This window comes from Schistocerca serialis, chromosome 1, assembly GCF_023864345.2.
Source record: "Schistocerca serialis cubense isolate TAMUIC-IGC-003099 chromosome 1, iqSchSeri2.2, whole genome shotgun sequence".
Classification (NCBI taxonomy): domain Eukaryota; kingdom Metazoa; phylum Arthropoda; class Insecta; order Orthoptera; family Acrididae; genus Schistocerca; species Schistocerca serialis.
The window spans coordinates 1,135,504,113-1,135,524,914 of record NC_064638.1 but is presented as its reverse complement, the minus strand read 5'-3'; the positions used below and the strand labels follow the sequence as shown (position 1 = coordinate 1,135,524,914).

At 41.0% G+C, this 20,802-nt stretch overlaps 1 protein-coding gene across 2 annotated transcripts in view; it reads left to right on the top strand.

Annotated features, from left to right (window-relative positions):
- Positions 1–603: 603 nt before the first annotated feature.
- The window catches only part of LOC126417381 (HMG box-containing protein 4), a 42,629-nt gene continuing 22,430 nt past the window's right edge, over positions 604–20,802 (top strand). For both annotated transcript variants that reach the window (XM_050085114.1, XM_050085113.1), the window contains exon 1: positions 604–734. The gene's annotated coding sequence lies outside the window, so the exon portion shown is untranslated. The remainder of the gene's footprint in view (positions 735–20,802) is intronic.

Genomic DNA, 20,802 nt, shown 5'->3' with positions numbered 1-20,802 from the left:
GAGGGGTAGTGGTTGTATGTTGGGTACTGTTTATTTCTTGTGGCATTTCGGCTGATTTTCTCGGAAAAGCAAAAGAAATGTGTAGTTGATATTCGAAGTTTTCTAGAATCAAACCCAAAAAGTGTTTACTGATGTTTGAAGTTTTTTATTTTGGAGAGTTATTGGAAATGTACATTCGAAATTTATATTTTCAGTCCTGGAGAACACTTTTTTTGTTTCTAAAGCGAAACGTTTTACTTAAATATTTGTAATCGGTTTCTGAGCGATGTCCAGTTTACCTTATAATGTCGTAAAATATTTTTGAACCTTTTAAATTATATGCGAACAGACACTCACTTCGTTTGAACTAATTGCCTGGTAGTGTCGGTATGAAATATATTTATAAAATTTTACAGATTTTGTTCTGCTCTTTGTTTGCGGTAAATCAACGTAACAGGTGCACGAAGCCCTAAACAGATGTATCCTGAAAAATACTGACACAGATGGAAAGTAATTTTTTAGGGTCGGTAGCTTTTTTTTAATTAAAAGTCCTTTGACCTTAGTGGTTTAGATATCATTTCATTAATGGTATTGAAATATTTTTCCTGAGGTAGTCTTTGATGAGTCGCAGTTGTGTGTTTTGAATGTTGCGGAGGCGTAGTTTCACTAACTTCGGAACTTTGTGATATGGACACTGTGTGGTGAATGTGTTGTAATAATATATAGCAGTTTGTTGTCATTTGCTGACGTCGCAGGTAATTTGATTTTAAGTTAGTCACAAAAACTCAGACTGCCCGTAATATGCAGTTAAGAAGTGGTAATATAATATTTTCAAATGGTTTTTCGCACTAGACAGCAGGCACAAAATAGATTTTCATTGAGCAACGTTTGAATATATAAATGAACCAAATACAAAGGGAACGCTGTTTCAACGTATTTGATACCTTTTTAATAATATTTGCAGTTATGCATTACCAATTTTACGATTGAACTGTCGTTCATATAAGTATTATGCTACTTCATAATGCCGTAATCAAAAACAAATTATTTATTGTAGATGGGAACAATGGCAGGAGGGTGTCCACAATGAGGAAATCAAAGAAAAACTGGGAATGAACTCTATAGATGTAGCAGTCAGGGTGAACAGGCTTAGATGGTGGGGTCATGTTACACGCATGGGAGAAGCAAGGTTACCCAAGAGACTCATGGGTTCAGCAGTAGAGGGTAGGAGGAGTCGGGGCAGACCAAGGAGAAGGTACCTGGATTCGCTTAAGAATGATTTTGAAGTAATAGGTTTAACATCAGAAGAGGCACCAATTTTAGCACTGAATAGGGGATCATGGAGGAATTTTATAAGGGGGCTATGCTCCAGACTGAACGCTGAAAGGCATAATCAGTCTTAAATGATGATGATTATGATCAATAACTGTAATTTTTTAAGTCAGTATTGATTTACATTGTGGTTCCAACATAGAAGCGAATGAATGATGAAAGGGTAATTAAAATATTGTGTGCAGACGCACGCTCTGACTTCTTCCATATATGAAATAAGTGTTCAGTGTGTTGGACCATAAATCTCAAGGTGCGAGGTTTAAACCTAAGTCTAGAATCTTTTTCTTTCGCCCTTGAGAGTGATATGTATATGTTTGAAGTGCCCTGTTGTAGAGGTGCGAAAAACCGAGAAGGGAATGAATATACAACAAATAATATTGCAGCATACTCCCCCTCCTTTGTAATTATAATCGTCTACTGTACATACTTAGCCGCCTTTGCATTTGAAAGTAGGATTTTTCAAAACTGCACATACTTGTCAGCATAGAGCGTCATTATATTGTTATTTGTAAGGAAAATATATGAAAAAAAATTCTGTGTCTGTCACCGTTTATCATTTCAAGGTTACCAATTTCAGCCCTTGTCGACGTCATATTAGTAGTTAAGTAGTAAATCGTCTTGCAGAAATACTAGCAATTTTTTTAGAACATAACACTTATGTAGTAGGGCCTATATACCAAAGTGAAACTGATAGTGTTTTCTTAAGAATCTTGAAATAATTAACAGCGATTGACACACCGAAAAGAGGTGCTTTTGTAGGTGATTACCTCTTCTCTCCTCTCCTCAGAGGTTTCCACTCCATGCTGTTTTTCAGTCTTTGACCCATCCAACCATAATAATAAATGATGGTAAGATAAATCTCAAGAGACATGTTATCAGTTGACGTAGCAGCCCCAAAAATTGTATACTTGACACGAGTATTGGTCCTTTTTGATTCATGTGACTACCTTCCTAAATGTGCTGTGGCAGTGTAATAATCACAGAGTTTTTGTTTTCAGGCTCAGTGTGGATACTGATCAAAGCCTCCACAGATATGCAGAAATATACCTGAATTTAAATCTGTTCATCACTGTGAAATTACTCATCACACATTATGCGTTGTTTGTATTGTAACTTTTTTCTACATTTGAATTTATTGAATTGAAATTTGATGCTGGTTCAAGGACCTAGTAACGGCACTTATTAAAATCCATACCTGTGCAGGATTCAAACCTGCGACCTCCACTATGGTAGTGATACCACACATGGGCAGACAGAACCCAGTGGTGGCATTCACAAGTATTTTTGAGACACCCACAAATATTATTGCCAACTACCCTACTAATCTTAAAACAAATTAATTATTTTGAACAGAACTTGTTTTCAAAATATTTTACCCTCTTTCATTTTAATAACCATTTTTTTAAAAATTAATGGAACATTATGTACTTGTTATTACAAATACACAGTATATTGTAAGAATCTATCAATAAAGTGAAGAGCTCAATGAATTTGCCCAAATGCCTGTAAAAAGAGGTGGAGGCACAGAATGGAAACAAAATACAAAAATTTGAGACCCAAGAACAGAGGTCTCGGTTTGTAAACTGAAACGAATACTCATCTGAGACCTAAGAAGCTAGAACTGAGATTTAGTAAGCACAAACTAAGAAATTTTTAAATCAGTCTTTGAGTGTTCTTGGTATTCTAACTACTACTTCTCAGTACATATACTCATTGATGTTCAATGTCATTTCCAACATGTCTCTTTTTTGCTCAAAATTGTGCAAAACATGAGTATAATACTAGAACCAAAAACACTCTCTATAAGGACCATAAAAAACTTTACATTAGGAGTCAAATACATGCATACTTGTATATTCAATAACTTACCAGAGCATATCAAAGGTCTTGTAAGTGATAAGGATCGGTTTCAGAGTTAATTAAAGAACTTTCTGTTGGCCAACTCCTTCTACTCCATCGATGAATATCTTCACAAGGATTATAGCTGGGATCCATGAAAAACGATAAATGTAATGTAGCATGAAAATGTAGTTTATTCACGGGAATAAAGAAGATGATTATGTATACCGTTTTATGCTGTTTGGTAAGTGCAGGTGGGCTGGGGTAAAGGCATTGTTGGATGCACTTTTTATGTAATTCAGTTTCCTCGGTTATGATAGATGTCTTTCAGCAGTTGTATGGCAGGATCAAAACCTTCGTCTTAGGATTTGTGGAAGGTTACTATGTGTTATCCACATTACAGAAAATGCATTGTTGTTTATGCTCACTGCACAGGTTAGCACTTCAGTTCATTAAGTTTATTCCTGGAGACAGTTATTGTCACTTGTTAGAATGTAAGTTAGCCTACTGTATGACAAACATGTTCTTTATATTGTAGTCTGTGCAGTAGATGAGTCAGGCACATTGTCATAAAATTATTTCATTGCACACATGCTCTCCCTTTTTGTTTGAAAATTGTGTATCAGCACAAATTACGTCCGCCCCCAGTAGCTGAGTGGTCAGCATGACACACTGTCAATCCTAAGGGCCGTGGTTTGATTCCCGGCTGGGTCGGAGATTTTCTCCGCTCAGGGACTGGGTGTTGTGTTGTCCTAATCATCGTCATTTCATTCCCACCGACACGCAAGTTGCCGACGTGGCGTCAAATCAGAAGACTTGCACCCGGCGAACTGTGTACCCGACGGGAGGCCCTAGTCACACGAAATTTACATTTTATTTAGCACAAATTATTCTGACAGGGGGAAAACCTTCGCAGTTTTAATCGTGGTTTGCATTATAAAATGTAGGTTGTAGCTATTTGTGTTAGCTATTGAGAAACAGTCTTTCAACTCTTACAACACTTTGAAAGGCAGCACATACATTTTATCAGTGAAATGCTTGTAGCCTTCAATAGTAGGCTACTTCTAAAACAGAACTTAGTACTTCCTTAATTCTCTCTTCAATTCTACCCTTTTCTGAATGCCCCTCCTCTTTTCCTTCCTTTTGAGGCTTCTTGATTGTACTATAAACATTTTTCATATTTTATGGCTCCACTTTTAGTTTGCCAACGATTTGAATGGTTAAATACTCTTTAAAAGCAAAGCTAAATTTTGAGAGTTCAGTTCCATATTTTCAAATGTATATGGTAAGAATTTTATTTAAACAACTGTTTAAAAAAAGTAAGAGAGGCATATTTGTGTAACAATATGGAAAAATGTGATATAGTCTACAGATTTTCATACATTGACTATCCAGAATGATTTACCAGGATGAACTTATCATTGTGTACACAACTTTTGTCATAATTCCTATACTTAGCCACCTGGCATCTTGGTCATCTGTTGTTTGTAGTGGAATCCTATGTTGCAGTGCAAAGATTTTTAACAAGCTACTCAGACATAGGCTAAAATAGGAAATAAGGGCTCACACCAACGTTGAAAAATGAGTTGGAACAAGTTTCGTTATTTGCTTCTCATGTGTTTTCTATGAATATCTAGAATTACTTTACAATCTTGGATGGAAAATATTGAAATTAGTGAAGATTAGCATTTATCATTTAGTACAGAGAGCTGAGTTGAGCTTAGTTGTAAAAATAAATTAAGTTCTTCAGTCCAATAGCATAACTTATGGATGTGCATTTTTCTTTGTACCACACAGAGGTGTCATTGTCTGGGCACTATGGCTCATTTTGAGTGTAGTGGGTGAAGTAAACACGGCTAACCCTGTGCCAAGTCATCCAGTCAGTCAAAAATTTTGATAAAACTTCACTTATTGGTTCTTTGTATAGAGATAAATAATGATTCCAAATTTTAGCATATTAACTATCTCTGTCTATGTTTTATTGCACTACGAAGTTTATAATTTTGTTGTTTTTAACATTGTGAAGGCGAAAAATGACACTTGCTAACATATTGAAAATAAATTCCCACATTTTCATGTATCATCTGAAGAGTGTAAAATCTGGAAATTGTGCACACTATAGTAAAGTACTGTTGGGAAAAAAATCACATGCCTTTTACTTAAAGCCATCAAGACAGAAAAAAACTGCGTACTTTGACTTGACTTACTTGACTTATTTCACTTATTTCCTGTTGTTCCTGTCAGATCATAGGGCAGCAATAAAGACCTTCCATCTTGTTCTGTTGGCAGCTAAACATTTCACTTCACTCCATGTTTTACTAACTTTCAGAACTTCTTCTTCCACTGTTCTTTTCCATGTCTTTTCGGACAGCCACGTCTACATGTTCCTTGTGGGTTCCAATCCATTGCTGCCTTTTCAACAGCTCCTTGTTGTTTGCATATAATGTGACCAATTCACCTCCATTTTCTTTCCTTTATTTGTGCACGGATTGGTCGCTGAATTGTCATCTCCCACAATTCATCATTTGATATAACGTCTGGCCACCTCACATTTATAATTTGCTGAAGACACTGGTTTATGAAAACTTGAAGCTGGTTTACAATCATGTTTGTTACCTCCCATGTTTCGCAACTATACAGGAGGACTGACTTTACGTTGCTTTTGAACAAGCGCAGCTTGGTTCATCTTGAGATGTTCTTATTACGCCAGGTAGGGTACAGTTGTACAGGGGCTCCATTTGCCTTCCGTATCCGACCCTTTACATCCTCCTCGGCCCCTCCATCTTTACAGACGGTGCTTCCTAGATATACAAAGGAGTCTACTTGTTCCAATTCCTTTCCATACACTGTTAGCTTTGCTTGTTTTCAGATTGTGTTCTCATTTCCTTAGTTTTCTGAACATTTATTTTAAGTCCTGCAATTTCTGCTTCCTCTTTTAGTTTTTCCGACTTTTCTTCCATGCCACACAATCTTTGCAAGAGCTGACAGATATTGTCAGCAAAGTCGAGGTCTTCAAGCCTGTCTTGCATTCCCCACTGAATACCTCTTCTCCTGCCACCAACTCTTTTCATTATGCTGTCCAGTGCCAACAAGAACAAGGTAGGTGACCGAATTCATCCCTGCCCCACCCCAGCATTTGTTTGGATAGATTTAGTAAGTTTCCCATTGTGTAGCACCCTAAATTCATATCCATCATACATATTATATTTGATGGTATTCTATATTCTTCCAAGGTATGCCACTTATCTCTCCTATTAAGAGAGTCAAATGCCTTTTCAAAACCAATAAATGTAGAGTGTGTTCTGCACTCTGTTCAAGTATTATACGCAGTGTTTTGATGAGATCGACACAATTTCTGTGGTCTCTAAACCCAGCATGATCTTTTCTCAGTCAGGGCGTATACGACTCGGGACAACCGGGAGATGTGGGAAAAACCCAGGAATTTTTTAGAATTCTGGGAATTTTTCATTGTTTTAGTTTTCAGTTAAATTTTTGTGATTTTGAGTGATAAGAACCAATACTATATCAAAGAATATTACTGTATCCCGCTTCTGCAGAATAATACTGCAGCAACAAAACATGAACGAGAGAAAAAAACGGAAATAAAACTTAAGTCGCAAAGGAAATGCACCATATACAACAACAAAACACAGTGCTCATACAATCGTCTGCCAAGAACAAAGCATGTCAAAGGCTTGAGGGAGACTATGCAGTGCTTCTTAACAACAAATTGCCTCCGATGAGCGCGACGTGTGAGCTGTTTACATTAGATTCGTTTTAATCCAAAATCTTTTAATGTTTTACACGTACGAAAATACGGGCTTCCTGCGTCATCGTAGCTGAGCAAGCGCAGTGACGCCTGTTATCTGGTGCTCTCTGGAAACTGGTGAAACGAACTTATTTCTAACTGGTCACGGGAAAGTAGTGCGAATGGTGGTTTGAAAAGCTGTATTTTCAAAGTAAATTTCCTTTTATGCAAGATGAAATATGTGTGAGAATGAACGACGAATTTCTTAAATCACAGAGCGTTTGACTCTCATTTAAAAATCAATTCTTTGGGAACGACCATCTAGAAGAATTTCGAACCCATATCAGACATTTATGTCATTATTAAAAATTTTACTGCCACAGTTATGTGATGTATCTTAAAAGTGTAACACGCACAAAAAAGGTCAACATTATATGTGGAAACTTAACTTCTGTTGCAGCTTATTAATCTTAGAGACCAATATTATATGTGAAAGCTTTGCTTTTCTTGTAGCAACAATATGTATATTAATTTAAAGCATTAACTTTTCTTATTTGTGTTCGCGCTACTTAAGAGTGATCTTGCTATTGGGTGACTACATCACGTGTCTTATGCTGTCATAAGCTGGGCGAGATCACATGACATGAGCTGTGCCTGGCTTACAAAAGGACGTCGCAATCTCGATTTCAATGCTTCGGAAAGTAACATGCGGTGTTCGGTGGAATTCGAATTTATACCTTCGTAACACAAAAACATGTAGCGTACACGTTCCTGCACATTAAAGATCATTCCAAAATGTGTTTTTCCCCCTGAGTTTCATTTTCTAAAGTGCCGGTGTATACAACCATAAACCATCAAAGGACTGATAAGTTTTACAGTGCCGAGGAAAAGTATACTGTCACTTAACACGGAAAAAAATGTATTTTCACTTGGGAGAAAGTGTATTTTCGACCGGGAAATTTTTTTCCTTCTCCATGTATACACCTTGTCAGTCGAGTCTTGACTGAGTCCTTGATATGATTTAGCATCAATCTACAGAGTACTTTACTTGGTACAAGTAGGAGGGTGATGCCGCGCTGGTTATTACAGTTGTTAATATCCCCTTTCTTTGGCAACTTAATAATCAGCCCATCTTTCCAATCCTTTGATATTTTCTTTTCTGACCATACTGTCTCAAACAATGGATGCAGTAGATTTACAGTGGTGTCAATGCCTGCTTATTTTGAGAGCTATTTTAATTTCAGTCTTAGTTGGTGTGTTTACGTTGATTCTGTCACTGGCATCTGGAAAATTCCATTGCCTCTCCCTCTCATCAGGTTGCTCTCTGTTTAAGACTTCAGAAAGATTTTCTCTCCACCTTCTAAGATTGTCTTCTTCTGTCATCAACAGTCGACCCTCCTTGCTATTCACAGGTCTGTTCTTGTTGAAACATTTTTTGGACAACATTCTAGTGATGCGGTACAGTTCTTTTGCATCATCCCTTGCTGCGGCTGTCTCTGCTCTTAGAGTTGCTCATCCATCCACTTTCTCTTATCATTCCTCACACTCCTCTTTATTTGAGAGTCAGTAGCTGCATACTCAGTTTGCATTCGAGTTTTCTGCTGTCTTGTTTTACTCATATTTAATTTTGCCTTAATCTCCTTCCTACAGCTGATCAAATTTCATGTACGCTTAGACATCCAATCTTTTTCAGATGGTTTTTAACACCAAGCACCTGTTTGCTCACATTGCAGTAGACGTCCTTAATCGGAGTCCATGTATCATCAACACTATTTTCATAATTTTCCTGTGCTTCTTGGAGTGTCTTGTAGCGGTTCCTTAGCTCAATACAGAAACCTTCTTGTTTGCTGTTACTGTAAGTTTTCCCACAGCTTATTTTTTGTTTCGTTGTTCGAACTTTCTATTTGTAGCCATTATTTTTAGTCTGAAATTTGCAACAATGAGGTGGTGATCACTGCCAACATCAGCCCCACGTTTATTTCTTACATTCATCAGCGACCTTCTAAATTTTTTGCTTAGCGCTATGTCATCAATTTGGTTTTCCATTCTGTGATCAGGGGATATCCATGTAACCTTATGGCAATTCTTGTGTGGGGATAATGTACCTCCAATCACCAAATTGTGACTGGCAAAGAAATTTCTAAACATATCCCCATTTTCATTCATTTCTCCGATACCATGGACTCCCTTTACATGCTCTAGGCATTCATTGTTCTTTCCTACTTTTGCATTTAGGTCTCCCATAATAATCAAGATGTCTTTCTTGCTGGTACTTTTAATGGTGTCACTTAAGGAGAGGTAAAATGTTCTTTTTCTTTTCAGTATCTGAGGATTCTGTAGGAGCATTGCATTGGATGACAGTGACATTCTTAATGTTTGTCTTAAAATGTGCTGTCAGTAGTCTTTCTGAAACCGGTTTCCATTCCATAAGGCTCTTTTTCGGTCCTTTGGTTAACTAAAGTCCAACTCCATTTCTGCATCCTCTCCAGCGGGTCCAGAGTATAAAAAGGTGTATCCATATTGTGTTTGGATTTCTCCAAAATCTAGCCATCTCACCTCACTAAGTCCGAGAATCCAGCCTGTAACTCATCACCTCCTTTGTAACCTGTTTCAGTCTGCTGGCTTCTCTCAATGTTCTAATATTCCAGAAACTTATTTTCATTGTCCTTTTCATACCAAAAATCGTCATCCTTGTTTTTGGGAGTGCTGGTGATTGGCCTACAGCTCCCTAGTCTGGTGGTGGGGCTGCCACCTAAGAGCCTCCAGACTTGCCCGATTTTCTTTTAAGGGTTTACTCCCCTAGCACGGCTGGCTTCCCTACGCCTAAGAGTACCCCCTTATGCTTTGTTATGATTTGAGGTGACAGGACAAGGACAGGGTAAGGACAGGCTTGAGATAGGTGAAAAGGCCCAGTGGGACACACTTTGTCTGACTCCTCTCCCTCGGCCAATCCGGCATGGGTGACCCTGCTGGTAGCTAAGCTACCGCCGGCATAGCCCTCAGGATCCAGAGCACGCAAACCCCCTCACCTGCACGGACAGTGCTACTGTAAGGCGGTGTCCACTGAGGAGAGCATACTTTCACTTTTGTATTTTATTTTGCAAAACACAGGATTGACCATTACATCAAATATCACATAAAGAGAAAGGTATAACCCTGATTATTATTATTATTATTATTATTATTATTATTTCAAAATAATCCTCAAAACACAGGCTCTCACTTGAGAAAAGTATTGTAATTAATGAAGTTTTTGTTCCTTTGTTGTTTTTTGTTTTTGTAACACACAATAGTTTTTAATTTTTTTCTAAGGACATAAAATAAACCATTGAAATTTCAAGGATCTCGATAATATACTTATGACGTACTGGTAACTGAAATTTTAAGTTATTAAACTTATTAAAGGTCAAATTAATGTCTTTTTAAATAGCAGTACATAGAACGACATAATTGACAAGAGTAACTTTTTCTGAGTAGAGCACATACACTCATCTGAAAATTAAATTCTTCCAGTTGTTTCAACAACAGCAAACACCTGAAGAATGGGAACAGGCCAAATATCCTCTTGTAGCAGCATACATCAGCACACATCGTCAACAAGCTTCAGCTGATTTGTTCTTCGTAGCTGTCAAACGAGTTCATACACCAGCCACCAGGATTGCTGTGATTATTCTCTCTCTGCTGCAATACAATGCCTTACGACTATTGATTTTCTGATGTAGAACTGCAGTTAGTTACTGTTCGATCGTGAGTTTCTGTAATAGTGGTATCTGCCCTTATTCCAAATCACATTCGGATTACAGCTCAACGTGACTATTTAGTGACTGTGTAAAAGTTTCTGTGGTTTGCTCTACTTAAATGATTTGATCAAAGTACACTGGAACTGATATTTCATGTCTGTGCCTGGCTAAGTTTATGAACACTTATAACATTTGGCTCAGACAGCGGTGATGCCAATGTGATGTAGTCAGTGTGAATAAGCCTGAGTTACCAGAAGAATTAAGACTGACTCCTCAAGATTCAAAATTTTCTGAGATTATGGAAATACCCACCATATCACAATTTGCAGTGTGGCTACTCCCATTTTGGCCACACAGTCCCGCCCTACATTTGCTCAAGTCAAGGAAAATTTTCTCTGCGCTGTAGTAACAACAGACTCCACAAAATTTGCTCTAGTGGTTAGCGAACAAGATCGTCGCTGCAGAAGTCCATGATATAATAACTACACCACTTGCAGCAGCTTGAGGCAGAGTTGATGCATAAGGTGTCCAACTCTTAGGAGCAGTGTGAGATGCAATTACTTACTCAGGAAGACATCGGAGACAGAAAACCGTCTCAGTATCTCTGACATCTGCATGGGAGGTTCAATGTGAGTATGGTACTGAATGCACTGCTGTGCATTTGTGGAGCTGCCGGCTGCTGGCTCGGCTGCTGGCTCAAGTAAGGTTCTTATAACATCCCAGACAGAGATGCCACTAGGTGCTATAGTGGGTCTGGCTGATAGAATTCAGGATGCAATTGTGCCATCCCCATTCAATATAGCTGCGGTGGTGGGCAACAGCGACAGCGTATCGACAGCTACAATGATGTGTGCGCCTTATGACTAGCTTGCGAAAAAGGTTGACGCCCTGAACAAACAAACCAGCAAGCTATTCTCTAGCCGGAATGCTAGAGGATGCTTTCATAGAAGGTAGAGAAGTCGTTCCTCCACAAACTTCTTAGCAGAGTGTGGCACAGCACAGAGGTCATTTGACATATGTTACTGTCTTCCGAAGTTTTATTAGGTGTGTAAATGCACTTCAACTCACACCTTCCCAAATAGCAATGACAATCTGATGTAGGTGCACCCGATTGCCAGTTCCCATCCCTGCATCTGTTCATAAAAGATCAGAAGACAGGACAGTAGTATGTGGTGCTCACAGGATATGATTTATGTATATACCCATAGACACTGTTGAATAAGCATCTGCAGCTGATTTCGTAGTACATCTGCGGCCAACAACTTGACCATAGAGACACACAGCATGCAACACACAGATTTGGGTTTAGGATTATGCTGCACTTTTACTTACAACTTGATCATACCAGATGTGACTGAACCCATCATCAGGGCTGACTTCTGGCGCAATACTGTCTGCAGCTGGACATTACCAATTCATGTCTCATCCATAGCATCACTGGCCTAGCTGTTTCTGGGTTTTGACACAGTGCAGTGAAGCACAGCACCAAGCTTATTCACTTGGCAGGTAGCAGATAGATTGACCTGCTGGGGCAGCTGCCAGGTATTACATAACCTCCAGACGCTCCAAAAGAGGTAGGCCACAGCAGTGTGTACTACATTTAGACTGCTGTGGGTGCACCAATATCCTGTAGGCTGAGATGCCTTACCTTGGACTGTTGTTATTGCCAAGGCAGAATTCAATTTTCTGCTGAAGGAAGGCATCATTCGATTTTCTAGTAATCCACGGTCGTTGCCTGTACAGTTAGGGCCCACGAAGCATGGCATCCATATGGAGATTACCACACCCTTAATGCTAGAATGATACCAGATCATTATCCAGGACCACTGATGATAGACCATAATTGTGCCTCACATGGTGCAACTAAAATTACTGTGCTAGACTGTATCAAGGCCCACACACACACACAAATTCCTATGGCTTATGTGGACATACTGAAGACAGCTATAATAACCCCATTTGACCTCTTCAAGAGTCAGTTCATGACATTCAGCTTAAGCAGTCCTGCCAAGACCTGGCAGAGATTTGTAGGCTTAGTGCCTGATAATGGGTTCAGTCACATCTGCTATGATCAAGTTGCAAGTAAAAGTGCAGCATAATCCTAAACCCAAATCTGTGTGTTGCATGCTGTGTGTCTCTATGGTCAAGTTGTTGGCTGCAGATGTACTACGAAATCAGCTGCAGATGCTTATTCAACAGTGTCTATGACATTGTTGTCTTTTCTGCCATGGCAGAGCAACACCAACAACACCTGCCAAAATCTTTAAACATATGGACCAGTATGGGGTTGAATTAAATCTTCCAAGTGTGTTTTTGGCCAATGTGAAATTATCTTTTTAGGCCATCTTATCTCTCCAGCAGCGTCATTTCCACTTCCTGGAAAGCTATAAACAGTATTGAGGATTTCACTGTGAGAAGCCGCAAAAGGAACCATTAACTGCAGTATTATCTGGTCCTAAAACCACGGGGAAAATGCAAACCCAGTGGACGGAAGCTATGAGCTCTGATTTTGAAGCAGCTGAACAAAGTATAGCAAATGCAGCACATCCCGTGTTAGAAGCACCCCTTGTGCTGATAATGGATGCAAGCCAAACCACAATCGGTGCAACATTGCAACAGCATGTAATTGGTGCATACCAGCCACTGGTGTTTTATTAACACAAGCTTTCTCCATCACAACAGAAATGGAGGGCATTTGATTGTAAACTTCTTGCTGTATATGAAGCTATCAAATACTTTTGCTCACCAGAATGAGATTTTCTCTCTGCAGCAGAGTGTGCGCTGATATGAAACTTCCTGGCAGATTAAAACTGTGTGCCCGACCGAGACTCGAACTCGGGACCTTTGCCTTTCGCGGGCAAGTGCTCTACCATCTGAGCTACCGAAGCACGACTCACGCCCGGTACTCACAGCTTTACTTCTGCCAGTATCTCGTCTCCTACCTTCCAAACTTTACAGTTTCAATCTGCCAGGAAGTTTCACTTTTGCTCACGGTTGGAGGCAAGGGTGTTTACAATTTTTGCTGACCTCAAACCAGTCATCTGTGCTTTCAGACAGAATACAATAAATGCTCACAACAACAACATAATCAGATGGAATTTATTGCTTCATTATTCAGCACTGGTGTATGCCACATGTGAGGAATTGATAACATAGAAGACATATCCCACATAAATAACATAATGAATGTGATAGATTTTGCTCAACTCGACAAAGCACAAGAGTCGGAGTATGAGCATCAGGACATTCTGACAGATGCTTCCTCCAGCCTTCAGCTGAAACTGTTCATTTTTCCTGCCACAAACGTAGAGCTTTACTGTGAAGTCTCTGACAAGAGATCTCATCTGATCCTACGTTCCTCATTCTGCAGACAGGTTTTTGAGAGCCTTCACAAGTTATGCAACCCTGGCATCAGATCTTCAGTTCAACTGTCACGCTTGAGCTCATGCATGTGTTCAGTATCAACGTAGTAATGTGCCTCACCACATAAATACACCTATGGGAAATCTCTTTGACACAACACAAAATATACACATTTTCACATTGAAATAGTAGGACCACTGCCTTCATTGAATGGTAAATGATACCTGTTAACAGCAACTGACTATATTACACCCTGGCCTGGAGCCATATCGTTTGACAATATTTCAGTAGAAACACTGTTCTCCACCTTTGTTTCACACTGGATTTCACTCTTTGTTTGTCCACTACATATCACAACAGACCATGGCTGAACAATTTGCCCAGCTGAGCAAATGCTGTGGTACCATACAGCAGAAGACCATAAGCTATCACCCGATTAGTGATGGCATGATAGAACGCTGGTGCTGTTCATTAGAAGTCACACTCACGTCACTTGATTCAAATTGGACAACAGCTTTACCATTGGTCTTGCTTGGTCTGCAAAGCACTTACAAACCCGACCTCTACTGTTCATTGGCTGATCTCATTTATAGTGAAACACTGTGACTGCTTGACAGGTTTATTGATCCAAGTGCAGTTGAGATGGATGACACCAATCAAACAGATTGTATTTCCTCCCTGAAGGAACAGATGACTCAAAACCAGGCTTATCAAGCCTGGAACTTCACACAGCAATGTGCTCCATGAGTTACAATCGTGCAGACATTATGCTACATGGGCCCTCAGTGTGTCGTTGGCAGAGGTGAAAGAATCATTGAGATTTTGAATAACAGCAAACCCTGTACTGTTTCAGTTGACCAGGTTAAGCCAGCCTTTTTGTTTCCAGAATTACTACAAACACTTGCACATTGTAACCAGCCATAGTCTGCCCATCGAGTACAGCAACCTCCACTGGAAGATGAAACTCAACTAGAGCACTGAGTTCATTCTGGACGGTGCATATGCTTCCTGTTGCAATTCATGAATAACCCTCCATTTTCTCCGAGGGGGCTGGTGTAGTGGCATACATCATCTAGCTGTCAGGTGATTTATTCTTTGTAGTTATCAAACGAGTTCACACAATGTTCACCAGCAGTGCTGTGATTATTCTCTCTCTGATGCAGCCGACACGGTAGCTCAGCATGTTCGGTCAGAGAGCTGGTTGGCCTCTGTAATAAAAACACTGAGTGGAAGGATCAATAAACGAACTTGAATGGATGTCATGTAACGTCCGCAACGACCAAAGACAACGATCAACAACGAACAAAATGAAAAAAGATGCAGTGCGACGCTTTATTTGCTGCTTGAGCTTGGACTTCCATAGCAGTTGTATCTGCCCTCGTTCAAATACATGTCATATTACAACTCAATGCAACTATTTAGCATGTCTACTTAAGTTTCTGTGGTTCGTTTTAAATAAATGTTTTGATAAAAGTGCACCAGAATTGATATTTTGTGTCTGTGCTTGGCTGAGTTTATGAACACTTATAACATTTTGTTCAGAAGACTATCAACTAGTCTTGTGACACACTCTCTTGGACAAATGGAATGATGTAGAGGGATCCATCAATTGTGCAATAACATCATATTCTGTTGTGTTCAGTTCAATGACTATCCAAAAGCCGGCCGGTGTGGCCGTGTCGTTCTAGGCGCTACAGTCTGGAACCGCGTGACCGCTACGGTCGCAGGTTCGAATCCTGCCTCGGGCATGGATGTGTGTGATGTCTTTAGGTTAGTTAGATTTAGGTAGCTATAAGTTCTAGGGGACTGATGACCACAGAAGTTAAGTCCCATAGTGCTCAGAGCCATTTGAACCATTTGACTATCCAAAAGTACCACAGAGTGGTTAGTGTATTTAAGATCTTCAAGTCTTTAAGGGATATGTCCTTGCTGATTGATTACATAAGAGACAATTCGCATCAAGGTGCAATAAAGGGACAGGTTCAGTTGCTGACAGTATGTGACACTGAACTAGTCTCAGTACAAAATTCAAAATAGTTTCAAAGTTTGTGAAAATTTGGCACAGCAAGCACGGAATTGTTTTAAAGATAAAGATTTCTCAGCAGAACCAAATCTGAAAAGAGGGTACAAACTGATTCTAAAGCAGCTGATTTAGTAATTAATTTTTACCATTGTGATGAACGGTCTGAAAAGATGTCAAAATCACAGGGAAAAAGCAATTTGAAAGAAAATTGTTGAATTTAGGCAGTTTACATGAAATTTATTCAAATTTTAAAAGCGAATAACCAGAAACTACAGTTCCACCAGGGGGCTCACCACTCCACCCGCCTTTGCAGTGCTACTTCCCTTTCCGCATTGCATGTCTGTCATCTTGCTATTCTTTGCCCCTCCCTTGGTGACCAAGTTGTTCCTGGTAAAACTGTGTATGAATTCATCCTGTCCACCCATCTTCCTTTCCCCATCCTTCCTTTTCTTACCCTTCCTCCGCTTAGGTATTTGATGTCCCTCTTTTGCCTTTTCTTCTTCTTCTTCTTCTTCTTCCTCCTCCTCTTCCTTCCTCCTTCCTGTGCGTTCATGAAGGCTGGCCCAAGGTTTGATACTTAAAAGGTGACTGGGTAACGTGTAATTCCCAGCACCAGGTTGACAGGTAAATTCCCAGCGCCAGGTTGACAGGTAGGGCTCGTACATACCAGCTGGTACAGGCCAGGCCCAGGAAGGATTGATTGCTTGAGCTGGTCCCTCTGTCTGGAGTCAAGGAAGTGTGGTCAATCACCTAAAGCGGGTGAGGCCCTGCCCCCTGAAGGGGAGGGGGGTGTCAGCAGGAAGGAGTGCCCATGGTGAGTTGCTTATCTCAGAAACATAAATGAGTTGTGTTAAAAGAATCAGTGCCTCTCTCAGCTGCACGCCGATACCTCATGGTGTCACACATTGAAGATGATCACAGTTTCACAACAGTTAATCGATTTCTTATTCAGAAGGGTGTAGATGTCGTTACCAATCCTGTGTAGTTGTCATCTCAGTTGTCTAATGGGTCCTTGCCTTTGGAGATGGATAGAGCTTTTCAAGTGTAGAAACTGCTTAATGCTACTCTTCTCGACAGCTATCCTGTCAAAGTAGAGGCCCACCACACTCTAAATTCCTCCCATGGTTTCATATACATTCAGCTGCAGCTTGATGTCTTGACTGAGCCTGAAATAACAGTCTGTCTCACTGACCAGGGAGTGACTGCAGTTCACTGCATCATAAGAAGGGTTGATGAAGAATTACTGCCAACCTGCACTCTATACCTCACATTTGACCATGTGGTACTTCTGTCAAAAATTAAGCTATTACTGTTAAACCATGTATCCCGAATCCCACGCGTTGCTATAAATGTCAGTGCTACTACCAAACACGTGAGTCTTGTAAAAATTCAGCCAAATGCCTAACCTGCAGCAGGGAAGCTCGTGAGGGTGAGTGACCACCCTTCTTCTCCTCACTGTATCAACTGCAATGGTGATCATGCTGCTTCCTCCATGATTGTCCAATCTACCTCAGTGAGAGAGCCATTCAGGAGATTCGGATGAAGGAATAGGTTCCCACTCACATTGCTCAGAAAATGTTGGCTAGCCGCATACCTTGTACACCACCCTCTGCCAATTATATTACAGTCTCACTACACCCTGACCTATGAAGGATATGGCAGTGCAGACTTGCAACTTCCAGTTCAGTGTCATGGCTGTGAAATCGTCCAGCTCCAAGGTCACACTCTCACCACCCCCTGCTACGGGTGCACACCACACCACACCACACCAACAAACCTTTGCCTTAGCCTGCAAAATTGCATGCCTCACAAACAGAAGCATGGAAATCCAAAAAGATGTACTGTCTTGATGACTGTCTGCTCACATCTAGCCAGCCATCATGTGGGTCTGCACCTGACAAACGCCAAGGTTCTAAGCAGTCAAAACAGGCAAACACTGTTCCCCTTCTCAACCTCGGAGTTCTTCTTCAGTGGTGTCACCATGCGATATACTCACCCAGCAGTCCTCCGTTTCACTGGGATGCACCAACAACAACCAGTCTGCCAAAGGCAAATACCAACACCTCTGTCGAACTAATGGTCCAGGATTCTCCAGCCTCTGAACCTGGTCGCAGTGTTTGTTCGAATTCTGGCATTGGGAAGCCACCACAGTGACTACCCTCCCTATTTGACTTATCTTCTGTCCATCATTGGATATGGTTATTCTCCGATGGAACATTTGTGGCATCGGCTCCAGTAGGGTTGAATTACAGCTCCACTATCATACTGTCCAGTTATTTTCTGCCTCCAGGAAACAAAACTACACTATCACTTTCACCTTCCACACTTCAGTTCGTTTTGTCCTTCCCCTCTGAGGCACGGCCTCTGGCTCATGGGGAGTCATGTTGCTCATTCGAGAAGATATAGTCACATCATTTCCTTGCGCACCCAGCTTTGAGCCGTTGCTGTCCATATTTCCCTTCAAGTTCTCTCTTTGCAATGCCTACTCACCCTCGTCTTCTGCTGTCACCAGGACAGATATTTTGTAACTTATTGCTCAATTTCCTCCTCCCTTTTTGCTGCTCGGTGACTTCAGTGCCCACCATCCCCTTCTGGGCCACCCGTCAAAGAGGTACTCTCCTTATAGATATCTTCAGCCAGCTCAATCTAATCTGTTTGAACACAGGTACACCCACATTTCTTTCTGATTCCATGCACTCCTTTTCCCACTTGGGTCTTTCGATCGGTACTGCTCAGCTTGCTTGTCATCTCGAGTGGTCCATTCTTTCCAACACATACTCGAGTGACCATTTCCTGTGTGTCATTCATTTGCTAATGCCTATCCCATATGTGTGTCCAGCCAACTGGCAGCTTGCCAAAACTGATTGGCAGCTGTACTCATCACTGGCCATTTTCAATGAACACCATTTTCCCTGCATTGACGACGAGGTAGAGCACCTTACAGATGCTGTCCTTACTGTTGCGGAATGTTCCGTACCTTGCACGTCTTCCTTGCACGACATGCCTAATCCACTGGTGGACCGAGGTAAGCCGTGATGCAGTCTGCGCACGGAGATGAGCTCTTCATGTTTTTAAGTGCAATCCCATGATTGCAAACTGCATCCATTATAAACAGATACTTGCAAGGCGTCGCCACATTTTCAGGGATAGAAGAAAGCTAGTAGGCTTTCTTTTCACAGCTCTTCTAACACTTATATCACTCTTCTGTTGTTTCGGGTAACCTCTGTTGGCTTTCAAGAACTGTGGTTAATTTCCCAGTTATTCGTCTGACCATAGTGAACAATGTCACTGTAGATCCTCTTGGTATCTCCAACACTTTAAGCAATGTTTTGCAGACATTTCGACTTGCTCCCACTACCATCCTCCCTCTGAAACAGGTGGCAGAGGCAAGGACAATATGTCTCTCCTCCCAGAACCGTGAATGTTACAATTCTGCGTTCACTATCAGGGAGCTTAAACATGCACTCTCTTCATCCTGGTCATCCACTCCTGGAGCAGGTGATGTTCTGATATTGGAACACCTATCTCCCAAGGGCCAACGCTTTCTCCACCATACATATAACCATATTTGGAAAGGTGACACATTTCCTAGTCGCTGGCCACAGGCCATCGTCATTCCCATACCTAAGCCTGGTAAGGACAAACACCTACCTTCCAGCTACTGCCCAATTTCCCTCACCAGTGGCGCCTGAAAGATATTGGAATGTATGATTAATGGTTAACTGGTGTGGTGGCTCGAGTCTTGGAATCTCCTCACCAATACCCAATGTACAGGGTGTTTCAAAAATGACCGGTATATTTGAAACTGCAATAAAAACTAAACGAGCAGCGATATAAATACACCGTTTTTTGCAATATGCTTGGGACAACAGTACATTTTCAGGCGGACAAACGTTCGAAATTACAGTAGTTACAATTTTCAACAACAGATGGCGCTGCAAGTGATGTGAAAGATATAGAAGACAACGCAGTCTGTGGGTGCGCCATTCTGTACGTCGTCTTTCTGCTGTAAGCGTGTGCTGTTCACAACGTGCAAGTGTGCTGTAGACAACATGGTTTATTCCTTAGAACAGAGGATTTTTCTGGTGTTGGAATTCCACCACCTAGAACACAGTGTTGTTGCAACAAGACGAAGTTTTCAACAGAGGTTTAATGTAACCAAAGGACCGAAAAGCGATACAATAAAGGATCTGTTTGAAAAATTTCAACGGACTGGGAACGTGACGGATGAACGTGCTGGAAAGGTAGGGCGACCGCATACGGCAACCACAGAGGGCAACGCGCAGCTAGTGCAGCAGGTGATCCAACAGCGGCCTCGGGTTTCCGTTCGCCGTGTTGCAGCTGCGGTCCAAATGACGCCAACGTCCACGTATCGTCTCATGCGCCAGAGTTTACACCTCTATCCATACAAAATTCAAACGCGGCATCCCCTCAGCGCCGCTACCATTGCTGCACGAGAGACATTCGCTAACGATATAGTGCACAGGATTGATGACGGCGATATGCATGTGGGCAGCATTTGGTTTACTGACGAAGCTTATTTTTACCTGGACGGCTTCGTCAATAAACAGAACTGGCGCATATGGGGAACCGAAAAGCCCCATGTTGCAGTCCCATCGTCCCTGCATCCTCAAAAAGTACTGGTCTGGGCCGCCATTTCTTCCAAAGGAATCATTGCACCATTTTTCAGATCCGAAACAATTACTGCATCACGCAATCTGGACATTCTTCGTGAATTTGTGGCGGTACAAACTGCCTTAGATGACACTGCGAACACC